Source organism: Malaclemys terrapin, chromosome 14 (genome assembly GCF_027887155.1).
Source record: "Malaclemys terrapin pileata isolate rMalTer1 chromosome 14, rMalTer1.hap1, whole genome shotgun sequence".
In the NCBI taxonomy this organism is placed as follows: domain Eukaryota; kingdom Metazoa; phylum Chordata; order Testudines; family Emydidae; genus Malaclemys; species Malaclemys terrapin.
The window spans coordinates 998,597-1,023,635 of record NC_071518.1 but is presented as its reverse complement, the minus strand read 5'-3'; the positions used below and the strand labels follow the sequence as shown (position 1 = coordinate 1,023,635).

The 25,039-nt window shown below is 42.8% G+C and overlaps 1 protein-coding gene across 2 annotated transcripts in view; it reads left to right on the top strand.

Annotated features, from left to right (window-relative positions):
• Positions 1 to 25,039, top strand: part of PMFBP1 (polyamine modulated factor 1 binding protein 1) — a 341,248-nt gene that overhangs the window by 72,686 nt on the left and 243,523 nt on the right. The gene's annotated exons all lie outside the window — the stretch shown is intronic.

Below are 25,039 nucleotides of genomic sequence, written 5' to 3'. Positions count from 1 at the left end.
GGGCTCTCTGTAGTTCACATACCTGTAGTCTTCACTGGGGTGCAATGTGAACAATCCCTTATAGAATTGCTGATGTCATTAGGACAGTCACCAAGCCAGGAAGTACCAAGAGGATTTCACAGAATTTTGTAGTCGGTGGTGGAAAGAGTTTTTAAAAGTTAAATTTTAAAATTAATTTCTGGCCACAGTGGCACCCACAGCCTGGGAATACTCAGACCTGTGGTTAGGTGTTGTCTTCATTTTCATTTATAGTTCTCATTTAATATCAGATTTCTTTAACGTGTATTTGAAGCAGAGAGGCACGTGTTGTGAAAAGTTATCTGACCCATTTAATCATCGTTATTTGTGGGGATGATGCTCTGAAAAGAAATAGATTTTGGCCTTATTCTCGCCATGAGCCCAATGCAGGTGGACCTTTGTGTCTGTATGGAGCTCCCTTAAAATCAGTGCGGCTTCATCGAGGGACAAAAATCTGCCTAGGCAGAGCTCACTGCAGGATCTGTCCTTATGTGTGTGTTTTTTATTAAATTACATATGGAGCTTGGCTGTTCTCTGGCAGATGACAGAACAAGGAGCAATGGTCTCAAGTTGCAGTGAGGGAGGCTTAGGTTGGATATTAGGAAACACTATTTCACTAGGAGGGTGGTGAAGCACTTGAATGGGTTACCTAGGGAGGTGGTGGAATCTCCATCCTTAGAGGTTTTTAAGGCCTGGCTTGACAAAGCCCTGGCTGGGATGATTTACTTGGGGTTGGTCCTGCTTTGAGCAGGGGGCTGGACTAAATGACCTCCTGAGGTCTCTTCCAACCCTAATCTTCTATGATTCTATGTATCACAAATGTGTTTACACCTGGGGAACGCCCACTATGTGAAAGTCTGTCAGTCTAGATGGCTGTCTGGGAAGGGCCCATTCAGGTTACAGGGCCGTTAGGAGAAAACAATAGGTCTTAGTGGAAGCTAATCTCCCACCAGGGAGCTTCCTGCGGACGCTGTAAACCAGTGGCTCTCAAACCTTTTTTACTGATGACCCCTTTCACACAGCAAGCCTCTGAGTGTGACCCCCCCCCTTATAAATTAAGAACACTTTTTTATATATTTAACACCATTATAAATGCTGGAGGCAAAGTGGGGTTTGGGGTGGAGGTTGACAGTTTGCGACCCCGTGAGGGGTCCCGACCCCCAGTTTGAAAACCCCTGCTGTAAACAGCCTCTGACTCATGGCTGTCAGGACCCTATAGGGTCATGTGACCAAGTCACCTGGTACTGGACTCCATCTTGGAATACCAGTGGGAACGAGGCATAGGTAAGTGGGAAAATGGGATACCGGGAGGAAGCACGAGCAGGAGAATGCAAGAGGGGAGGACTCCTGTCTCAGACTGAGAAAGCGGGACAATCAGAGAGTTATTTTAAGTGCCTATAAACAAATGCAAGAAGACTGAGAAACAAGCAGGGAGAACTGGAAGTCCTGGCACAGTCAGGGCACTATGATGCGATTGGAATAACAGAGACTTGGTGGGATAACTCACATGACTGGAGTACTGTCGTGGATGCATATAAACTGTTCAGGAAGGACAGGCAGGGCAGAAAAGGTTGGGGAGTTGCACTGTATGTAAGAGAGCAGTATGACTGCTCAGAGCTCTGGTATGAAACTGCAGAAAAATCTGAATCTCTGGATTTAGTTTAGAAGTGTGAGCAACAAGAGCGATGTCGTGGTAGGAGTCTGCTATAGACCACCAGACCAGGGGGAGGAGCTGGACGAGGCTTTCTTCCGGCAACTAACAGAAGTTACTAGATCACAGGCCCTGGTTCTCATGGGAGACTTTAATCACCCTGATATCTGCTGGGAGAGCAATACAGCGGTGCACAGACAATCCAGGATGTTTTTGGAAAGTGTAGTGGACAATTTTCTGGTGCAAGTGCTGGAGGAACCAACTAGGGGCAGAGCTCTTCTAGACCTGCTGCTCACAAACCAGGAAGAATTAGTAGGGGAAGCAAAAGTGGATGGAAACCTGGGAGGCAGTGACCATGAGATGGTCGAGTTCAGGATCCTGACACAAGGAAGAAAGGAGAGCAGCAGAATACGGACCCTGGACTTCAGAAAAGCAGACTTTGATTCCCTCAGGGAACTGATGGGCAGGATCCCCTGGGAGAATAACATGAGGGGGAAAGGAGTCCAGGAGAGCTGGCTGTATTTTAAAGAATCCTTATTGCGGTTGCAGGAACAAACCATCCCGATGTGTAAAAAGAATAGTAAATATGGCAGGCGACCAGCTTGGCTTAACAGTGAAATCCTTGCTGATCTTAAATGCAAAAAAGAAGCTTACAAGAAGTGGAATGTTGGACAAATGACCAGGGAGTATACAAATATTGCTTCGGCATGCAGGAGTGAAATCAGGAAGGCCAAATCCCACCTGGAGCCAACTCTGGGGGGAAAAAAAGGTTGGTGCTCAGCACCCACCGGCAGCCTATCAGTCCCCCGCCCCTCCCCCAGTGCCTGCTAGTGCCCCCCCATCAGCGCCTGCCCCTCCCTCCCGCCGCGATCAGCTGTTTTGCAGCGTTGTGGAGGGTCTGGGGGGGAGGAAGGGGGGCTGAGTGCCACATCCTCACTTCTCCCCTCCCCCCTAGAGCCGCCGCAGCGCTGCGAAGCAGCTGATAGTGGCAGGAGGGAGGTGCTGGGGGGGGGAGGAGCAAGAACCCAGTCCGCAGTCTCCCCACTCCCTCCTCCAGCACCACTTCCTCCATCCCCTTGCCCACCGCCCGCCGTGGTCTGTTTCACGCTGGCAGGAGGCTCTGGGAGGGAGAGGGGGAGGAGCAAGGACACGGCTTGCTGGGGAAGGGGGCAGAGCCTGTGTCTCCTTGAATAAAGTACACAGTGACTACTACCTGGTGTGGAAATTCTAGACTTGGCATTTCTTGCAGACATGCTGCTGCATTTGGATAAACTAAACATGGACTTACACACACACACTCATTACATAATACTGTGGCTCTTTGGCAATGTACACTGGTAAATTCTGGCTCCTTTTCAGGCTCAGGTTGCCCCCCCCTCTCCCCCCCTCCCCCGGTGTAGATGCTTCCGATATTGACAAAAGTGTTTTTTTTTTTTTTCCCCCATCGATGTAGTTAATCCATCTCTGAGAGACAGTACCTTCTTCTGTCAACCTACCTGTAGCCACATCAGGGGTTAGGTTAACCTAACTACATCACATAGGTGTGAAATTTTTCATAGCCCTGAGTGACTTAACTAGGTTGATCTAATTTTGAAGTGTAGTCTAGGCCTTAGTATCTGAAAGCATCAAAATACATACCACTTATTCTGTACCACATTCTGCACCACCTGTTCCCACTTCATCAGGTCTACCATATGGACTCTGAATGAGTGGAAGGAACTAAGGCAGTGGTGGGCAACCTGTGGGCCGCATACGGCCCATTAGGGTAATCCGCTGGTGGGCGGCCAGACAGTTTTGTTTATATTTGCACAACTGGCCGCGGCTCCCAGTGGCCACGATTCGCTGTTCCCAGGCAATGGGAGCTGCTGGAAGTGGCGGCCAGCACGTCCCTGCGGCCAGAGGCCAAGTCATGAAAAGAGAGCATACCAAGTTGTAGAGAAAGAAGTGGCAAGGTGATGAATGAGTGACAGAACGGGGCATTGGATGTGAGTGGAGCTAATACCCAGATCCGCCAGGAGGAGGTGTCTCTATTGGTGAATAGACCCCGATGACAGAGGGCTAATGGGATAATCTGGTCCAAGCACAATGCAGACTATGAATAAGGCATCCCCATTTGATCTCTGCTAATGTAACCCTCCCACCTAGCCTTTCATGATGCTGTCCTGCTGTGGAAAGTTGCAGAGTCAATACACTTGATTTGTAAGTGTATATTTGTAGAACTTTGTGTTGGGCTGTGTTTGGGTTTAGTCCCAAATAGAAATCTGAATTGGAAAGGTCAAGCTTCTAAACCTTGACTGTAACAGACTGCAACTCTCATTAGCCAAGCAAGCTTCTTTATAAAGTTGGCTGTAGCTTGCTTTGATGGCTAATGGGAGTTAGTCATAGACTTTAAGGTCAGAAGGGACCATCATGATCATCTAGTCTGACCTCCTACACATTGCAGGCTACAGAACCTAACCAACCCACTCCTGTAATAGACCCCAACCTCTGGCTGAGTTACTGAAGTCCTCAAATCATGATTTAAAGGCTTCAAGTTACATAAAATTCACCATTTACACTAGTTTAAACTTGCAAGTTGTCAGCTTGCTCTGGGCCAGATGTTGAGTCAGCAAGCTAGGGGAAAGTGAGATTTGGGGGAAGTCCCATGGAGGTACAGAGGTAAAACAAGACCCTTTATTTTGCTTTTTCCTTCCCCAACTTATTCCTAAAGGGCTGCTGATCTAAGTCTTGCCTCATGCAAATCCTCCTGAAAATGTACTTGTGCCATGAAATCTTCAAAAAGTGAGGGCAAATAAATAAACTTTAAAAACAACTAAATCCAGCAATGATTACAATGTGTACTAGCCTTATTGGCTTGAGCAACAGCATGGTCTGAATTTTGTATGCAGTGTTGTGGTAGCCATGCTGACTGAAAAAGAGCTCTGTGAAGCTTGAAAGCTTGTCTCTCTCACCAACAGGAGTTGGTCCGATAAAAGATATTACCTCGCCCACCTCGTCTGACTTTTGTCACTTGTGTTCCTTCTCTTCTCCCTCTTTGTGTGTTTGAGCCTCATTTGTTGTCATGTTGAATTTAGTTTGTAATCTCTCCATTGCTAGGTTCACGGTATACTCATTAGTGAGTGCCACATCTTTGGTAACTTGTTCGTAGAAGAAATTTCTTGCTATCAGTTAGAAGTTGGTTTATGCTTTTGAAGCATGAAGCTTCAGTTTCCTATCAAAGTATTGTGTAGTTTTCTTTTAAATCCCTATTAACATAACTCTGGATGTTCTCACTATCTGTATAAATGGCCAATCCACTTTTGAATCCTGCTAATGATATATTGCAACCAAGAGCTGAGCAGGCTAATTATGCATTGCATAACTGCACCTGTAAGACCTATCAGGAAATACCTCCCCTCCCCTGAGTTTCTATTGCATCTCTTTTTACTAAACACACCAAAAACATAGAGCTGGCAAACTAAAAATGGACATAAAGTTAGCTCCAAAATTACAATGTAGAAGATATCTATTATTATTCATTCTGCTGAGCACTTAGCAATACAAGTATGCTTAGAGACTTTCACAAAAAAGAGGAAGAGATTCCTTCCCCAAAAATCTTAGGATGAATACAATGTGATTAAATTCAGTGTTGGACAATGCAGAGCAGTGCACATTAGAGGGAATAATTTGACTCCTTCTATACTTTATTGGGTTCTAAATTAACTGTATGTATTCAGAAAAAGACCTGGGCATCACTGCGGACAGATCAATTGAGGATCTTTGCCCAATATGCAGTTGTTTTCAAAATATCAAACAAAATATGAGGCTGTATGCAGAATAGGATAGAGAATAATATTGAAAATATTTTGCCATTGTATAAATCAACCTAGAATGTTGAATTCAGTTATGGTCACACCCATCTCAAAAGATTTTGTGTGTGTGTGTGTGTGTGTGTGGCATTAGAGGAGGTTCAGAGAGGGTGATTAAAAATAATTACGGACATGGAAAAAGTCATATCAAGAGAGAATGAAAGGACTGGAACTCTTTGCCATAGAAAGGAGACAAATAAGAGGGAAGATGATAAAATACAAAATAATAAATGTACAGGTAAAGTAGATAGGGTGAATAAAAGTTCTCATTCTCATAATACAAGAACAAGTAGGCATTCTATTAAATTTAAAGGTGGCAAACTCGGAACTAATAAAAGGAAATGTGTGTTCACACACTGCACAATTAGCCGGCAGAATTCACAGCTACAAGATGTCATTTAGGACAAGAAATTAGTGGGATTCAGAAAAAGATTAGACATTTATATGGATAATAGAAAGATCCAGAATTGTTAGAGTACACTTACAAAAATACAATAACTTCGGAAGGGTTACAAATCCTCCTGCTTTAGGGCATAAACTATCTTATAAACTATTTTTGGATCGGAAGAAACTTACCTGAGGGCAGGATTTAAAATTTTTATTAAAGTTAATGTTTAAAATTAAATATACACAGTTTAAGAGGGAAGGTACTGTACATCTGGGGTCAGGCTTGAGTTGTGAGGGATTACAGGTATTGGTTACAAGGATCACGAGATAGATACATATCACATAACCAGCATAGACCCAGATTGGGGTGCAGGAGTTTTTAGAGCGTCAGTGGATAAGTGGGCTCGGGTACGCCACCCATGGAATGTATTGAGAGTCCGAATCAGTATCAGTGTCGCGAATAAGTACATGGGTGGGGTACATCCCTTGGTTCGTCAGGGAAGGAAGTAGGTTATTTCTCTGGTCGGCGGTCTCGATTACTCAACCTGGTATTGACGGTGTCCCATGATGTGTTCCGTATAGATGTATCTGGACCACCTGATGGTGTTGGATATCACGAGCTGTCTCATGAGCCGGGTGTAGCATCGACTGACTCCGCATGCTCTCAGTACCTGCTCGTTGTGGGAATCCCATGAGCCCAAGGCTCCCGCGATCAGGGCATGTATCTGGACTTTGTAGCCCTGGGCTCTCAGGGTGTCGGCCAGTGGGGTGTACTTCAACACCTTCCGTGCTCAGGCCTCCTGGAAGGCTGGTGACCTGTTTTCAAATAGCACTGTGACGTCTACCATGAGGACCTTCTTCGTTTCTGTGTCCATCATGACGATGTCGGGTCGCAGTCAGCTGTCGGTCCCAGGGATGGCGGAGTCAATGGTGATCTTTCCCAGGGACGACGGGATGGCTTTCACCAGCCGGTTCTAGATGGCATTTTGGCGGTGCCACCAGGCTCCGGAGTGCTATTTGCATCCATATAGGACGTGGGGCAGGGTCTGTTGGCGTAGCCGCACTTCCTGCAGCGCTTGTCCCAGTTGCCATGGTGGATGGCTCCTTTGAGGGGAACGCAGTTGAGTCGGGCCTGGTGGACGAACGGCCAGTCGACGAACCTGGTGAAGCTGCCCCCGGGGAGGAAGTGGTTGCTGGCGTCCCATTTGCTGGACTCCTTGAACACCTTGCCCTGGTCCGGCTTCCGCTTGAGGTTCTCGGCATAGTGGCAGCGGATGGCGTCTTTCAGGGTCCTTTCCAGCATCGTTCTGGCGGTTGGGGTGATGATGGTGTGGTCCGGGGTCTTTATGCGTGGCACCAGTATTCCCAGCTCCTCGCACCACTTCCAGCGGCAGCCGATCCTCTTTTCTAGGTGTGCCTGCTGCAAAGTTTCTCTTCTCAACCACTGGTGTTATTAGCCGTTGATGGAAACAGGATACTGGACTAGATTGACCACTAATGTGATTGTCTGACAATTCCAATGTACCAGAAGATTCAGTGATCCTACACAAACCTGTGAAACAAAAAGACAAAATCAGCTATCTCACAAGACAAAATTGCTGAAGAACCTGCAGTAGGACCCCCAACATTTTGCTTCAGATGTAATTGTGTATATTTTGGACTGATTGTGGGTGTAATGCCACAGGGACCCAGATAATAAAATTATAATTTGAAGTAGTGACTTATCATTTATTCCATACACAATTCCTTATGTGGAGATATTTTCCCTATCTTTTATCATCCGACTAAGCTTACTTGGTTGAAACGCCCTGTGCAAGGAATTAAACTATTGCCCTTTCTCCTCAAAAAGAAGAGGTAGGAGATACAGATATATACTTAAAAAGCCAGCATAGTAAATCTATTCACAAGAGGAATACACATACATGCACTTTTGAGAATTGCAGGACTTGTTAGTATATATTGTTTCACAGCATGTCTATAGCTAGAGTTGTGGAATAAATAGGCATTTTTTTGGGCAGGTTCCTGACACCAGCTGTGTCTTAGTCATATAGAAGAGGGTCATCCCTAAAGAGGTAAGAGGAGGAGGATTTTGCTGGGTTTTCTTTTCTTGACAGTGTCGTGGCACCATGACTTTTGTTTCTGTAAACGGTACTGTTTGGTGAGGTGACTAGGTGGTTGAGACTCATTTTTTATAAGAATGCATTTTGCCAGCAGGGTTTTGAAAGTGTAGGACATACCAGCATTGGCTCTGTTTTTATAGCCTCTTCTATTTTCTTGATTCAGAACCTACAGTCTGCTCTCTTGCAATGTGGTAATGAGATCTAGGATAATAATGTCAGGCTATATCTGAACAATTGGATTAAAGGAAGCCCTTGGTATAGGACAAAGGTTGGTGTAACATACGTTGGACCATGTGACCAAATGTTTGCCAATTTCCCAGGGACAACTCTTACTCCTGGCAAGGTTTAACAAATTGCTTTTGGCTTTTCTCACAATCAGCACTTTGTAGTTAATATTTTAAAATGTTTGGAAAACACAACATAATGAAGGTTGAAAGTGTTACCTTTAATTGGACTAAATTTAAAAAATTAATATTGGGATGTTTTCTCCTAGTTTCCTTTCTCTGACATTGACCTGATGATGAGAATAGTTTGTACTGTTCTAGAGCTTGCCTTGTTTTTAGAATAGGAGATTTCGAACAGGAAGCAAAAGTGGGAAAGAAGACTTGTTGCTAAAGCAGCTACTATATGAGGGGTGGAAAAACTTTTGGGCCCGAGGGCCACATCTGAGTATGGAAATTGTATGGTGGGCCATGCATGCTCACAAAATTGGAGGGTGGGGTGCGAGAGGAAGTGAAGGCTCTGGCTGGGGGTACGGGCTCTGGGGTGGGGCCAGAAATTAGGAGTTCAGAGTGCAGGAGATGGCTCCGGGCTGGGGTTGGGGGGTGAGGGCTCTGGGGTGCAGGAGGATGGGACCGAGGAGTTCGGAGGGCAGGAGGGGGATCAGGCCTGGGACAGGGGATTGGGGCTCAGGGGTGCAGGCTCTGGGCGGCACTTACCTCAAGTAGCTCCTGGAAGCAGCGATATGTCCCCTCTCCGGCTCCTATGCGGAGGCACAGCCAGGTGGCTCTGCGCACTGCCCTGTCTGCAGGCACCGCCCCTGCAGCTCCCATTGGCCCCGTTTGCTGGCCAATGGGAGCTGCGGGCGCAGCGCTTGTGGCAGGAGCAGCATGTGGAGCCCCCAGCTGTCCCTACGCATAGGAGCCGGAGAGGGGATGTGCTGCTGCTTCTGGGAACTATGCGGAGCAAGCCCCCGAGCCCGCTCCCCGGCAAGAGCTTGAGGGCTGCATTAAAACGTCTGAAGGGCCAGATGTGGCCCTGGGCCATAATTTTCCCACCCCTGTACTATATTCCCATTGTTTCCTTATTTCTTTTGGTAATAGTAACTATTGACAAAATCTGAGCATGAATAAGAGCTTTTTCTTCTCTGTCTGCCCTTGTTATCTGTCTGTTGCTATGAGGCATAGCTCCAGTTGTCCTGAGTGGCGTGCAAATGTAGAAAATTTCTTTAACTTGCAGTTGTTGGTAATAGCATTATTATTAACCCTTTTCATTATGAAACATGCACCCAGTTTTGAAATCTTGGATCTTCCACTACTACTGTGGAAATTATATTGATGCCAAAAATGTAAGATTTTTGCCTTTTGGAGCCTATTCTAGGCCTTTATTAAAATCTTACAAGAAGTTGGTGTATGGATTTATGTTTAATTAGAACCTACTGTACAGTCTGTTTTTTCTAAATGGGACTTTTCAACAGGATATTCCAGTTAATGCTATCATAGTGTGTGTGTATTTTTGTCTTGGTATAAAGCCATCACAGAATTCTAAACTGATGTGGTGGAATTTGTATGTCATTTAAAATCTAACCTGAGACACAATGGAGTCACATCTGCTTGCTTTACTGCCCTGGATTATTTTGTGGATGTTGCTTTTTTCCCCTTCGCCTGTTGGTTCTGCAGAGCTGATATAGTTATGGGAGAATGAGCTGGATAATTTTGTGGCTCAGTCATCGTCATCAGAGTTGTTAACTACGTTTTGATTGCAGAATGTGTATCACTGGTGGTGTCACAGAACACAAACGACTTTTAGATTCCAGGTTGAAACTGCAGAGCTAGCAGGTGGAAATATCATCTTTTGGCTTATAAACTGAGCAAATTTGCTCTGGAAGTCATTGACATAATAAACTGGGACCTCAAGATACTTTTATTACTGTATCACTTACCAGTGTATAATCACATTTTAAGAAATAATATTATCTACTTCTTTTGCAAGTCTGTTTTTTCTCCTTCTTTTCACTTTGTCTTCTCATCTCCCTCTTGCACCTTTCTTTTGTCTCTTGGGCTAGAGTTGCACCAAAACCTTGGATCTTCACTTCTGTGAATTATGCCTGAGCTTTTGCTTCTCAGGGATGCTGACCTTAACATAACATAAGTGATCTCTCTCCTGCCATCCATCTCCGTCCTCTGACAAACAGAGGCTAGGGACACCATTCCTTACCCATTCTGGCTAATAGCCATAATGGACTTAACCACCATGAATTTATCCAGTTCTCTTTTAAACGCTGTTATAGTCCCAGCCTTCACAACCTCCTCAGGTAAGGAGTTCCACAAGTTGACTGTGTGCGCTGCGTGAAGAAGAACTTCCTTGTATTTGTTTTAAACCTGCTGCCTATTAATTTCATTTGGTGACGCCTAGTTCTTGTATTATGGGAATAAGTAAATAACTTTTCCTTATCCACTTTCTCCACATCACTCATGATTTTATATACCTCTATCATATCCCCCCTTAGTCTCCTCTTTTCCAAGCTGAAGCCTCTTTAATCTCTCCTCATGTGGGACCCGTTCCAAACCCTTAATCATTTTAGTTGCCCTTTTCTGAACCTTTTCTAGTGCCAGTATATCTTTTTTTGAGATGAGGAGACCACATCTGTACGTCGTATTTGAGATGCGGGCGTACCATCGATTTATATAAGGGCAATAATATATTCTCAGTCTTATTCTCTATCCCCTTTTTAATGATCCCTAACATCCTGTTTTCTTTTTTTGACCGCCTCTGTACACTGCGCGGACATCTTCAGAGAACTATCCATGATGACTCCAAGATCTTTTTCCTGACTTGTTGTAGCTAAATTAGCCCCCATCATATTGTATGTATAGTTGGGGTTATTTTTTCTAATGTGCATTACTTTACATTTATCCACATTAAATTTCATTTGCCATTTTGTTGCCCAATCACTTAGTTTTGTGAGATCTTTTTGAAGTTCTTCACAGTCTGCTTTGGTCTTAACTATCTTGAGCAATTTATTATCATCTGCAAACTTTGCCACCTCACTGTTTACCCCTTTCTCCAGATCATTTATAAATAAGTTGAATAGGATCGGTCCGAGGACTGACCCTTGGGTAACACCACTAGTTACCCCTCTCCATTCTGAGAATTTACCATTCATTCCTACCCTTTGTTCCCGGTCTTTTAACCAGTTCTCAATCCATGAAAGGACCTTCCCTTTTATCCCATGACAACTTAATTTACATAAGAGCCTTTGGTGAGGGACCTTGTCAAAGGCTTTTTGGAAATCTAAGTACACTATGTCCACTGGATTCCCCTTGTCCACGTGTTTGTTGACCCCTTCAAAGAACTCTAATAGATTAGTAAGACATGATTTCCCTTTACAGAAACCATGTTGACTATTGCTCAACAGTTTGTTTTTCTATGTGTCGGACAATTTTATTCTTAACTATTGTTTCGACTAATTTGCCTGGTACCGACGTTAGATTTACTGGTCTGTAATTGCCGGGATCACCTCTAGAGTCCTTTTTAAATATTGGCGTTACATTAGCTAACTTCCAGTCATTGGGTACAGAAGCCGATTTAAAGGGCAGGTTACAAACCTTAGTTAATAGTTCCGCAACTTCACATTTGAGTTCTTTCAGAACTCTTGGGTGAATGCCATCTGGTCCCGGTGACTTGTTAATGTTAAGTTTATCAATTAATTCCAAAACCTCCTCTAGTGACACTTCAATCTGTGACAGTTCCTCAGATTTGTCACCTACAAAAGTCGGCTCAGGTTTGGGAATCTCCCTAACATCCTCAGCCGTGAAGACTGAAGCAAAGAATCCATTTAGTTTCTCCGCAATGACTTTATCGTCTTTAAGCGCTCCTTTTGTATCTCGATCATCAAGGGGCCCCACTGGTTGTTTAGCAGGCTTCCTGCTTCTGATATACTTAAACGTTTTATTACCTTTTGGAGTTTTTGGCTAGCCATTCTTCAAACTCCTCTTTGGCTTTTCCTATTACATTCTTGCCCTTAATTTGGCAGCGTTTATGCTCCTTTCTATTTGCCTCACTAGGATTTGACTTCCATTTTTTAAAGGAAGTCTTTTTATCTCTCACTGCTTCTTTTACATGGTTGTTAAGCCACGGTGGCTCTTTTTTAGTTCTTTTACTGTGTTTCTTAATTTGGGGTATACCTTGAAGTTGGGCCTCTATTATGGTATCTTTAAAAAGCGCCCATGCAGCTTGCAGGGATTTCACTTTAGTCACTGTACTTTTTAACTTCTGTTTAACTAACCCCCTCATTTTTGCATAGTTCCCCCTTTTAAAATTAAATGCCACAGTGTTGGGCTGTTGAGATGTTCTTCCCACCACAGGGATGTTGAATGCTATTGTATTATGGTCACTATTTCCAAGCGGTCCTGTTATGATTACCTCTTGGACCAGCTCCTGCGCTCCACTCAGGACTAAATCTAGAGTTGCCTCTCCCCTTGTGGGTTCCCGTACCAGCTGCTCCATGAAGCAGTCATTTAAAGTATCGAGAAATTTTATCTCTGCATTTCGTCCTGAAGTGAAATGTTCCCAGTCAATATGGGGATAATTGAAATCCCCCACTATTATTGGGTTCTTAATTTTGGTAGCCTCTCTAATTTCCCTTAGCATTTCATCATCACTATCACCGTCCTGTTCAGGTGTCTATAATAGATCCCTAATGTTATATTCTTATTAGAGCATGAAATTTCTATCCATAGAGATTGTATGGAACATGTTGAGTCACTTAAGATTTTTACTTCATTTGATTCTACATTTTCTTTCACATATAGTGCCACTCCCCCCCTGCACGACCTGTTCTGTCCTTCGATATATTTTGTACCCCGGAATGATTGTGTCCCATTGATTGCCCTCAGTCCACCAGGTTTCTGTGATGCCTATTATATCAATATCCTCCTTTATCACGAGGCACTCTAGTTCACCCATCTTATTATTTAGACTTCTAGCATTTGTGTACAAGCACTTTAAAAACTTGTCACTGTTTATTTGTCTGCCCTTTTCTGATGTGTTAGATTATTTTTTATGTGAATGTTTATCATCTGATCTGGCCCTTACATTATTCTTCTCCATCCTCTGCTCCTGACTATAACCTGGAGATTCTCTATCATTAGACTCTCCCCTAAGAGAAGTCTCTGTCCAATCCACGTGCTCCTCTGCAGCAGTCGGGTTTCCCCCATCTCCTAGTTTAAAAACTGCTCTACAACCTTTTTAATGTTAAGTGCCAGCAGTCTGGTTCCATCTCTCCTGTATAGGCTCCCCCCATCCCAAAAGTTTCCCCAGTTCCTAATGAATGTAAAGCCCTCCTCTCTACACCATTGTCTCATCCACGCATTGAGACTCTGAAGCTCTGCCTGCCTACCTGGCCCCTGTGCGTGTTTTCCTGTTCTTAAATTCTTTATTTTTGCATCTAGAATCTCTCCAAGACATACAAACCATGTTTGTTTGTTAGCATACTCAGCAACCAGCAGAGAGTTCTGCTTGACAGCCATTTTAACAATTTTTCCATTTTTCTTGCTTAACAGACCTTAGAGTAGAATGAATAATGAATATTATAGGCCTATCTGGGGCTGTGAGATGATAGATGAATTAGAGATTTATACATTAATTAATAAAAATGACATCCCAGAGTCAAAATCAGCAGAGACCACAACAAACAGTAGTAGAATGTTTCCCTTGAAAATCCCTTCTCAAACAGTGTTCTACCATTTTCTAACAAAGTCAGGATGAAGACATCTAAGCCCATCTGACATTAGATTATCCTCCCAGCAGTCTTTTGTACTCTTTGCTTTATATTCTGCTGCACTGGAATCCCTATAGGCTCGTGTGCTCCATATCAAATGAGTGTGTAGTTTGTTACTTGTTTGAAAGTGTTCAGCAGTGGAAGAGTGTTTCTGATAACCAAATGTTTCTTCTTGTGTGTATGCATATGTATGTGTATATTAGAAAAACTCCCTCAGCTCTTCGCAGAGAATTTTTTCCAAAGAAGTCAGTTTACACATGTTCTTTCAGGCTTTCTTGACTGAGAAATGAGCGAGTACTCTAAGTGTGTTGATCAAACATAACATATTCTTGAAGAATCCCTGAAAACACATTGCACAAGTTTCCTTGCATGGAAGAAAACGAACCAACTTTAAAATTAAATGATCAGAACAGATCTATCTGTCTTGATTTCATTACAACTTGGTAGAAACATAAATATCTGGTGAGCAATTTGAGGTGAGAGGTAGTAAAAGGAATGATTTTTACTACAGACAGATATGGGATTGGCACTCATCTTGTCCATAATAGTTAAGTGAAATTTCTGGTTTCCTTCTTTCCCAAACCATATCTGGTAGGAACTTTCCATTAACTGTTCAGAAGACTTGAATGGAAGTAGAGTACTAGCAATAATCTACTGCTGTTGGAACCCTTGGGAGGGGTGAGTGAAAAACTTGTCCCCCCTCACCTCCCTTAAACTGCCTCATTTTAAAATCTACAGGTGGGCGAACAGGACAGAGTCCAGCCAGAGGAAAAACCATCTTGACTCTGCTTCCTAACACACAGATGAATGCCTGACTCCACCAAGCGGGGGGAGGGGGTTTGAGGAGTCTCAAAGAATGGAGTAGTACCAGCGTATTAGAATTTAAGAGGGTAAACTTTGAGAAATTAAGAAACCTGATGTAATGGCAAGAAATCTTAAAAAGCATGAATGTGGAAAGACAGGAAGAACCTAAATACACCATAATAATTAAATTGCAACAGACTATAATTTCTCTGCTAAAGAAAAATACAGGGAACAAGAAGTGACTGACGGAGCTCAAAGACTTGAGAATACAAAGAGGCCTTTATTTGGAATGAAGATGGGGAAGAGAAACAAACAAAAATATTCAGAATCAGTTATGATTTATGTGGAAAAGAGGGACAGCAATAAAGCAGGCTGAGTAAACTCTGCCAAAGAGCTGAAGAGGAATAAAAGAGATATTACTTGCATTGTATATCTTGGGGGGTGGGGGGAGGAGGGAAGTAAAGAGCTCCATTATTAAAAGGAGAGTCAGCTAGAAGTCTAAAATGGCTGAGCTACTGAACTAACTGTATAAATGGTTCTTTAACAAGAAAAGAAAGAAAAATGGTACAGGCAATTAAAAAGTAACGAAGACTTTTCAAATAAAGATATGGAATAAATTAGTTAAGAGAATATGTAGGAAAATTGACTATATACAGACTGCTGGTTCCAGGTGACCTATATCTCACAATGTAAAGGAAATTGGTTAATGGAATTTAGAAAAACACTTGCAATTATATCTGAAAAGTAACAGAACTGGAGAAGTATCAAAGGATTGGAAAAAAGCAAATGTGGTGTTGATCTTCAGAAATGGATGAAAGAATGATCCTAGCAATTACCATCTGTTTAGTGTTATTTCAGCATCTAGTAAAATTCTGGGGTTGGGGGACAGTGATAGAAACAAATCTGTAAATATCTAGGGGATGAGGGAACCATATGCAATAAACAATATGGGTTTATAAGGAACAAATTCTGCCAGGCAGACTTCATTAGTGATCTGGAAGAGGGTAAACCGCATGGGTGAGATTTTTCAGCCCTGCTGTGGCCCCGTACACCAGGTAAAGGGGTTGGAGCAGTGTAAAGGGGTTCTAAAAGCATACCTGGCTACAGAAGACTCCCTCATGAGCCCCAACATAAGGAATGTGGCTGAGTGTGGGATGGCATTTTGGAGAGCAGGGAGTGGGGGGGTGGACTTTGGGCAACACTGCTGGGGGTTTCTCCAGCCCCCCCGAGCAGCCAAAAATTGAGAGGGTGGGGGCAAAGGTGGCTTAAAGGTACCATAAGGCCTCATGGCTGGGAGTTCAGTGCTAAGCCTCTTAGCACTGAATAATTATAGTTGCCTAAAAATAAGAAACAAGACAAATTTGGAGGCATTTTACTCATTTTTGTGAGTCTGCACTAAAATACAGTTGTACTCTAAAAGGGACTGTGTGAAAACGGCACTTCCTTATTCAGCAGATCTGCTGTCCTGTATATTTAAAGTCAGCTCTGCTGACTTTACTGATTGATAAAGCACTGCAACTTACTTTATTTGCTTAGACCTGCAGAGGCAAGACTGAGTGAGCTGGATTCTATTCTATTTTTGTGTATCCTCAACAGAATCGTTTGTGAAATTGTAGTTAGTCACAGCTGTGCAAACCAATGAAGGTAGTAGGTTGCACAGGTGTAAGTGAAGGCAAAATTTGGCTTGCAGAATATTTTTTATATTTTAGCACCTAAATATGTGGTAGGTGCCACATCAAAAAAAAAACAAAAACAAAAAAAAGTAGACAGAGCTCCTATCAAGGACTGCTAGTGTCAGATGACATGGTGTAATAAGTGAGGATCATAGACAAAAAGGGGAGAGGTGATGAGGGAGGCAATAAGATAAGACACTTACACATGTAAGGCATGTACATGTCTCGATGAGTCTATTGTTTAGTTTTCTTCCCCTCCTTTCTCACTGGCAAGATGGCAGAAAGGACTTTTTAGGTGGGACTTGAAGTGACAGAGGTGTCTGAGATCAGGTTTGAGGTGGGCATTCAGAACACAAGGTTCTGAATGTTTATTATTGATAGTGATACTCAAGAATAAAAGATTGTGGGGTGAGTTTGAGGCACTGGCAGCTAGAAAAACACCTGAAAAATGTGATCTGGTTGAGAGATAATAAACAGAACTCCACAATGCTATTTTTAAAGTCACAATGCTATTTTTAAAGTGCATTTAAGGCTGGAAAAAATGATTTATGGAGAAAGATGGAAAGAATTAAGTATATTTAACTTGCCAAAATTAATGAACTGAAGGGTGGTTGTTCCAGTCCGCAAGCATTTCAAGAGTGTAAACACCAAGGAAGGGAGAGCAGTTATTTAGAATGGGGACAAAGAGGTGCAACTGGGAGCTATGGATTCAAAATATGCTAAAAAAATTTTAGACTGAATATCAGGAAATATGTCCTATCAGAGTGATTTATTAGACGGTAGAAAAGCTTGCCAGGGAAATGTGGAAAGCCCCGTTGACTGTGTCAATTAAAATTGCACTGGAGAACATACCACAGGGAATTCTGCACTAAAAAGGAAATGGACAAGATTAGCTAATAAACCTTTTCCATGTCTAGAGTGAAATCCTCGCCCCACTGACTTTTTTTAAGTTTTGCTATTGACTTTAATGGGGTCGGGTTTTCACAATTAGCTCGATGGTATCAGACTTTCGTTCTATCCTATGGTGTCGTCTCATAAAATAACTTCATAGTATATTCAAATAATAAGTTTTGTATTTTCCTGTTCATGCAGTTTAAGTTACTGGACTGTTGTAGGTTTCTTTGAGTTAATGAAATACCTGAGAAACCTCTGTTTAGCCTCCTTCCCCACTTGTTGATTGTGGACTTGTGTGTTCCAAACTCCATGGATCCACTCAGATGGAGTAGCCAAATTTACACAAGTGCATTGAAAATGCATTTTTCACTGCAGTTTTGCAACCACAACAATGAAATATACAAAATTCTATTCACTTCCTGATTTTGGCCAGTCCATTTCCCATGATATTCTGAAGGTATTTTTTTATTATTATTTTAATAGGGTGCTAAGCCTTGTTTTGAACGATATGGAGAAAATCTTGCTCCTCACTGCGATAACACAATATATTCCCAACATTGTATTCAAATTTTCTTTTGCACACATCTGTAGCTGTACCCCCAGTGTGTATACAGAGTGATTTCAATGGACAGTGGGCCTCTGGAAAGAAGACAACAGAATTTAAAATTGTGTGCTTAATCTCATGATACCAAAGATAATGTGATCTAGATGGGTAGCGAATACAATTCAATTTGAAATATGTTCTTTCCTTTCAGCTAGAAACAGAAGCTTGTATATTGTGTATTCTCTTAAAGATGTATATGCATACTCAGAATGAAACCTAGAGAATTCAGTGTCACTTGTTAAAGGGAAATTAGATCTGGGGTATTTCCTCTGGGATATGGAGGAGACCATGGGCAACATCTTTCTTGGCGCTGCAAGAAAACAGTATGCTGTGCATGAAATTTGTGGCAGCACATGTAGAGATGTTGTAGGAATAGGGTACAGTATGTGGGGCATACTGTTGCAGTTAATCATACCCATTTGTCCTATGTCAATAGGGTTTGTTGAATATTTTAATTTATGACCAAAGTTACTGGCCCTGTTGTTACCACTTAGATCAGAGGACCTGAATGTGTATTGTGACGAATCCTCCAAGGTCAGTAGAAGGCAGTGTGATGAATCTGCTATGGGTGAATCTCCTGCTGCTCTTCTGGCTCTTGACTGGAGGAGGACAGCTTGGGCAGGAGGAAAAGGTTCCATGGCAGTTGGAATCCTGAGACAGCAGTAGAGGTTCCGAGTGGCTGCTCAGGGTGATTTAGCTGAGGTTTCTGAAGGTGCTTGTGTCCTGTTGGTTTAAGAATAATAAGGTTCCAAGAACTCGGGGTCACCCAATGAAATTAACAGGCAGCAGGTTTAAAACAAACAAAAGGAAGTATTTCTTCACACAACACACAGTCCACCTGTGGAACTCCTTGCTAGAGGATGGTGTGAAGGCCAAGACTATAACAGGGTTCAAAAAAGAACTAGATATGTTCATGGAGGATAGGTCCATCAGTGGCTATTGGCAGGGATGGTGTCCCTAGCCTCTGTTTGCCAGAAGCTGGGAATGAGCGACAGGGGGTGGATCACTTGATGATTCCCTGTTCTGTTCATTCCCTCTGGGGCACCTGGCATTGGCCATTGTTGGAAGACAGGATACTGGGCTAGATGGACCTTTGGTCTGACCCAGTACGGCTGTTCTTATGTTAGTATAAATAGACTAGTTCTTCTTTGAGTACTTACAGATATGAATTCCATTCAGGTCTGCTTGTGCCAATGGCACCAGACTTGGAGACTTTTTCCCCACAGCAGTACCCATGTGTGTGCGGGGGGCGGGGTGGTGGTGGCACATGTACCTTCCCCTCCTTATGGCCACTCCTAAGGTAATATAAGGGCAGTGGTGCCCCAACCTTCCCTCAGATCCTTCTTACTGCCAGTGACCTTAGTCAGAGCTCCCCATATGCGAGTCTCCTCCTCATGCTTATTTAATCTGTGTCACACTCCTATCTCTGGGACTTCTTTTGTAACAAGTGTAATAGTTAGCAACCATGGTCTAGTATAATTTCTAGCTAGTTAGTTTTTATAGTAATTTGTAGTGCTGAGCCCCATGTGGGATGCAGCATTCTCTGGGCTCCAAACATTGTCCATCGTGTGGGGTCTCTATCCCCAATATTGACCCCCATGCTCGCTGCTTGCTGTGTGTGGGTGAAGGTCACAGTAAGGAGAGATGTAACATCTGTTGATCCTTCAAAAAGGGAATGCAGATTGCAAGAGACCTTAATCTGTTGGGATAGTTTATGAAGCTTGTATTGGCACTGGGACCCACTTCAGCCAGCAGGACTAGCTGCCCTTAACCCTCTTCCACATTGTTGGTGGTAGCGAACAGACCTCTGGACTCTGATTCTTCCCTGAAAAGGGAAATCTGTTGATCTGCATCCCCTGAGGTACCTTGGAAGAGGATCCCAAAACCCGATTGGGGACGTTCAAAATCAAGGAGAGATTAGTCATCTTCTTCATCAAAGATGGGCTCACAACATCCACAAGATTCAGGTCAAAGGCCTGGGATAGAGCTGGGCTGTCAACCTGTGTCACCAGTTTTGTTTTTGTGCAGGTCACTGTCCAGGTTCAATGACTGATGGAGACCTGGTCTCATGTAAATGTTCCCTCCAATCCCTCTATTTCCACAAGTCATTCACAAACTGAAACAGGAAAATGTCAAGTTTATCCTCATTGCAGAGGCCCAGCCGAGGCAGTGCTGGTTTTTAGATTTCTTCAACCTTTCAGTTCATCCTCCTCACACTCTGTCTCTTCTCACAGACTTCCTCTTGCAACTGAACAGTTGAATACTGCATCCAGACTCACGCAACCTCCACCTCAGAGCTTGGCATCTGGATGGCTAGACCAAGAAAAAGAGCATACTCTGCAGTGGTTAAGGAGATCCTCCTCGATAATGGAAAGCAACCAGTGATGATATCTGCTTATCTGACCAACTGGAAACGGTCTTCCATCTCATCAACTAGTTGTGGGATACAACCTTCGGCAGCAAAGATCCAAGACATCCCAGAGTATCTTTGACACTTGAAGTAACCAGGCCTGTCTTTGAGTTCCATGAGAATGCACTTGCAGAGAGCTTAGCTATCCACTCTCCAGCCCAGGGATGATTGGTATTTTCCAATACAGTTATTCTTAAATTTCTTAAAAGGTGTGACTTGTCTCTCCCCCCCCCATTAAGGACTTGGTGTCCCCTTGGGACCTCAGTATCATACTAGAAGCCCTTACGGGCCCACCATTTGAGTCTATGGCAACTTGTTCTTGGCTTCCCCTAAGTCAAAAGATTGCTTTCCTTATAGCCATAACATTGGCTAGGAGAACATTTGAGCTGCAAGCATTGATGGTGGGTCCTCCTTATACGATGTTCTTCAAAGTAGCTTACAACCATACCTGAAGTTTTTATCTTGGACCTGCTTTTCATTTAAACCAGGCAATATATTTCCTGATGATCTTCCCAAACCTGCATGCTAGCAGAGACTAGAAATGTCTATGTGACTTAGAAATCAGGAGAGTGCTGGCTTTTTATCTGGACAGGTCCAAGTCCTTCAGTCTCCTTGCCTTTTTGTGTCCTATGTAGATCACATGAACGGCTTGACAGTGTCAGAACAAACTATCTCTGACTGGACCACCTCCTGCGTTACAATGCCATCTGATGTAGCCAATATTCCTCCTCTTCAAAGACTCAGGCTCCATCAATTGCTTTTCTCAAGGATGCTCCCATTCTGGACATCTGTAGGGCTGCTATTTGGTCCTCAGTACATACATTTGCTCAGCACAATGCAGTCACAATGGCCTCTGGGTCGGATGTGAACTTTGGCAAAGTTGTATTTTAATCATTGTTCAAGTAGACTCTGAACCCACCTCCAAACAGTACTGCTTGGGAGTCATCTGAGTGGAGTACACATCTGCAATCACTCAAAGAATTTGAAATGGTTACGTACCTGTTCTGTAACTTGTTCTTTGAGATGTGGGTGCACACATGTATTCCACAATCCACCCTCCATCCTCTCTCCAATGGAGTCTTAAGCCACTCACTCCAGTGCAAAGGAACTGAGGGGCATTGGGTGATGCTATCCTTATATTGCCTTGGAAGGGGCCATGAGGAGGCATAGGGCATGGGATCCATGAGGAGGTGTAGGGCACATGTGTCACACTGCTGTGGGGGAAAAAGTCTCCAACTAGTGCATTCGGCACAAATGCACCTGAGTGCAATACATGTCTGAACCCACTTCCCAAAGAACAACAGTTACAGAAAAGGTAAGTAACCATTTTTATACCATACCTGATTCTGTGACATCAATTTCTCTCCAACAGTGGAAATAGAACCTAGTTCAAGGCCCCATTATTGAGTATTGCTTTGCTGAGGAGCAACAGTACCATTACAAAGAGCTAGGCTTGTGGAATATTCAGGTTCTGAGCTAAACCTAGAAAAGTTAAGAAATTCATAATTACTTCTTAAATATGATGTGGGGGGAGGAGCATGGGGAAGCTTAGTTATACACAGCTTCAGTACCAGCCTTTGTCTTTGTTGTTTACCAGGAACCACATGCTGCCTGGATCTCTCTAAAGCATACAGAGACATCCAGCGACCGAATAATATATGGCAAATAAACATATAATTAAATATGTAGGTAACAACACAACTGGCATTCATCTATCCTTTTTAAAGCTTCAGGTGGAAACCTGTTCTAGGTCATATTTTCAGTAGCATTAAGGTATCTCTGGATTTGGTCATTGCTCCAAGTAAACACAGTTTAAAAAACAGTTACCTGTTATTAAACAACAGGCTGAAGAAATGGAGGTTTTATCTCTGAAGAAAACAGTAAAGCAGTCAATACAGAAAAATAGCTAAATACACAAGCCACGTGTCTGAATTAATCTCTATGTGGTGGAGATGAGGAATTGTTTTCTGAATGTCAACTTTTATACGATGAGCCCTTTTATAAAAGGTTAGGCTTTCCCACCACAGTAATCCTTCCTACACTTGATGAGAGGGATGTGGGACTTAAAAGGTTAGGAATCCAGGTAGTAGCGTTTCCCAAATAACAGCAGTTTCTTGTGAAGTTAAGTGGTGTACTGCCCATTTGGATAAAAAGAGAAATGGAAAGAAATCTCAAACTTGCTTCAACCCTTCCCCAAATAGGCGATATTACCTACGGATCAAGACTGAACCCTTTATGGTGTCATCAGGGCAGTCCAGATTTCATAAGGGTATTTTATAAGTGGGAACTATGGAGGACTGCATTAGAAGAAAATGGCTTACGAATCAGCTGACAAATGGTGAAATACATGCAATGCTTGTTTGAGAGGGACAACAAGAAGTCAATAAAACTAGATGGCAGAGGGTTAAAGACCATGTGACAATTTAAATATTTCAGTTCAGTGTTGAGCTATGATGGGAATGTGGATGCGCATGTTAGGAGCTGCATGAAGAGCTCTTGGTGTAAGTGGAGGGAGTTGACAGGAATTCTCTGCAATAAGAATATGACAGGTAAACTAAAGAGCAAAGTATGTAAGATCGTGATTAGGCCAGCCATGACATACAGGTTGGAATGCTGGCCAATGAGAAAAAGAGAAGAAGAACTACTTCACACTGCCAAAATGAGAATGCTCATTGGATGCTGGGTAAGACAAGAGCTGATAGGCTACACAATGGAATAGTATGAATAATAGTGCTCCCAGAATAGCTGAAGGAGTATCAACTGAGATGACTGGGTCATGTGAAACAAAGAGATGTGGGATATATTGGTCAGAGAGTACAAAAGCTAGTAGTCTCAGGGCAAAGGCCTAGAAAAAAGGTAATTTGAGACACTAAAGACATGAAGGTTGATGGCTGCTTGGAAGATGCACTTGACAGGAATGCTTGGAGGCGAAGAGCAAGATCCGCCAAACCCGATTGGAAGGGTGTGATGCTATATGATTGAAATATGACCATGTATATCCTTGACATTGCCACTGTTAGACAATTGCAACAAATCTTGTACAAAGTATATCCTAGAATCATAGAATATCAGGGTTGGAAGGGACCTCAGGAGGTCATCTAGTCCAACCCCCTGCTCAAAGCAGGACCAATCCCCAACTAAATCAAAATCATGTAATGTGTCAATGGAAAAGTTATTGGCTAAAGTTATTGATTATCCTATTTATATGCATGTATCGTTTTGTATCTGAAGTGATGAATATTGGCTATATATCCATATCACCATTGTGTTTGTTCCTGGGGTAACACCCACAAGGTAGTTTACATCCAGTCTAACAGCATACTGTGAATGGACTATTCGAGTTGATGGCCCATCAAAGACACTTTAACTCTCACAGTGGGCCATGGAAGAAACTCATTCCACCCAGATGGCTCTTCCTGCAGATGTTTTAGCCTCCAAGTGGCCAATGGCTGCCCCTGTGAGTCAGTAAGCCATGTAAAGCATGTGACATGCTCATGTGACCCTAAACTCCATATCGCACCAGTAATTTTCCACAAACTGTGCTGTGGGCTTTTGTTTGGTACAATAAAATTCCAGGCACATGGCAGAGAGTATAAAAGACCCTGTAAACATCTTCATGGTGCCTTTTTTCTGCTCTGATTCTCTGGACTGTGAACTTGCATCTAAAAGGAGCATTGTGATCTATGCACTGAGGAGCTTCCAATCTTTTGGAAGTTACCAGAGACTTTACAAGCCAGCAGTCTGAAACATCACTGCTACAAACCTGATATAAGAACTTTGCAATGATTATATGTGTGGCTGGTCTCTTGGGATCAGAAGAACCTTTTATTTGATTGATGAAATTGGTTTTCAATAACCACTCATCATAGAGTCTAGTGTCTGGATGGTGAAATAAGGGTTGTGATGCCTAACGAGACTGCATTTTTGGCTTCTTGTTAACCAATGTGGTGAGACAAAGTTTACTTTTGTTACTGGCTTGGTATAATCTAATGATAGGGCAAACTCACCCTACACAGTTGGTTAATCTATTTCTCAGCAGTTTGTCCTGAATCTGGCATTCTCAGCTGTTGAATCACTGAGGCACGGTGACAAAGGGATAAGGCAAAGAACATTTCACAAGTGGGAAGCGGCCTAGATGCTGAAATAGGCACTTTTGGCAGCAATATAATAAAAAATCCTCTTTTGAAATTTGAAATGTTGTCAGTGTTGAAATTCTGTATCAATAAAGCAAAGTAGTATACTGGTGAGAGAAAATGTAAACTATTTATAAATGTTACAGGGTTCAAAATTAATTGTATTGACTAAAGAAAAGGGACCTGCACCTCATTACAGACAGCTCAATGAAGAACTTTGCTTAATGTGCAGCTGTAGTCAAACAAGATGCTGGGATGCATGAGGAATGGAATGGAGAATAACAGAGAACATTATAAAGCCTTATATATAAATCAGTTCAGTTGCCTCATCTGGATAGTGTATGTAGTTTTGGTCAACCCATTGCAAAAAAGATATTGCAGAATGAGAGGATGCTCAGAGAAGAGCATCAAGAAGGGTCAAGGGCCTGGGAATAATTCTGATATGAAGAAAAATTGATAAGATTGGGATTGTTTTAGTTAGGCAATAAATAAGAGG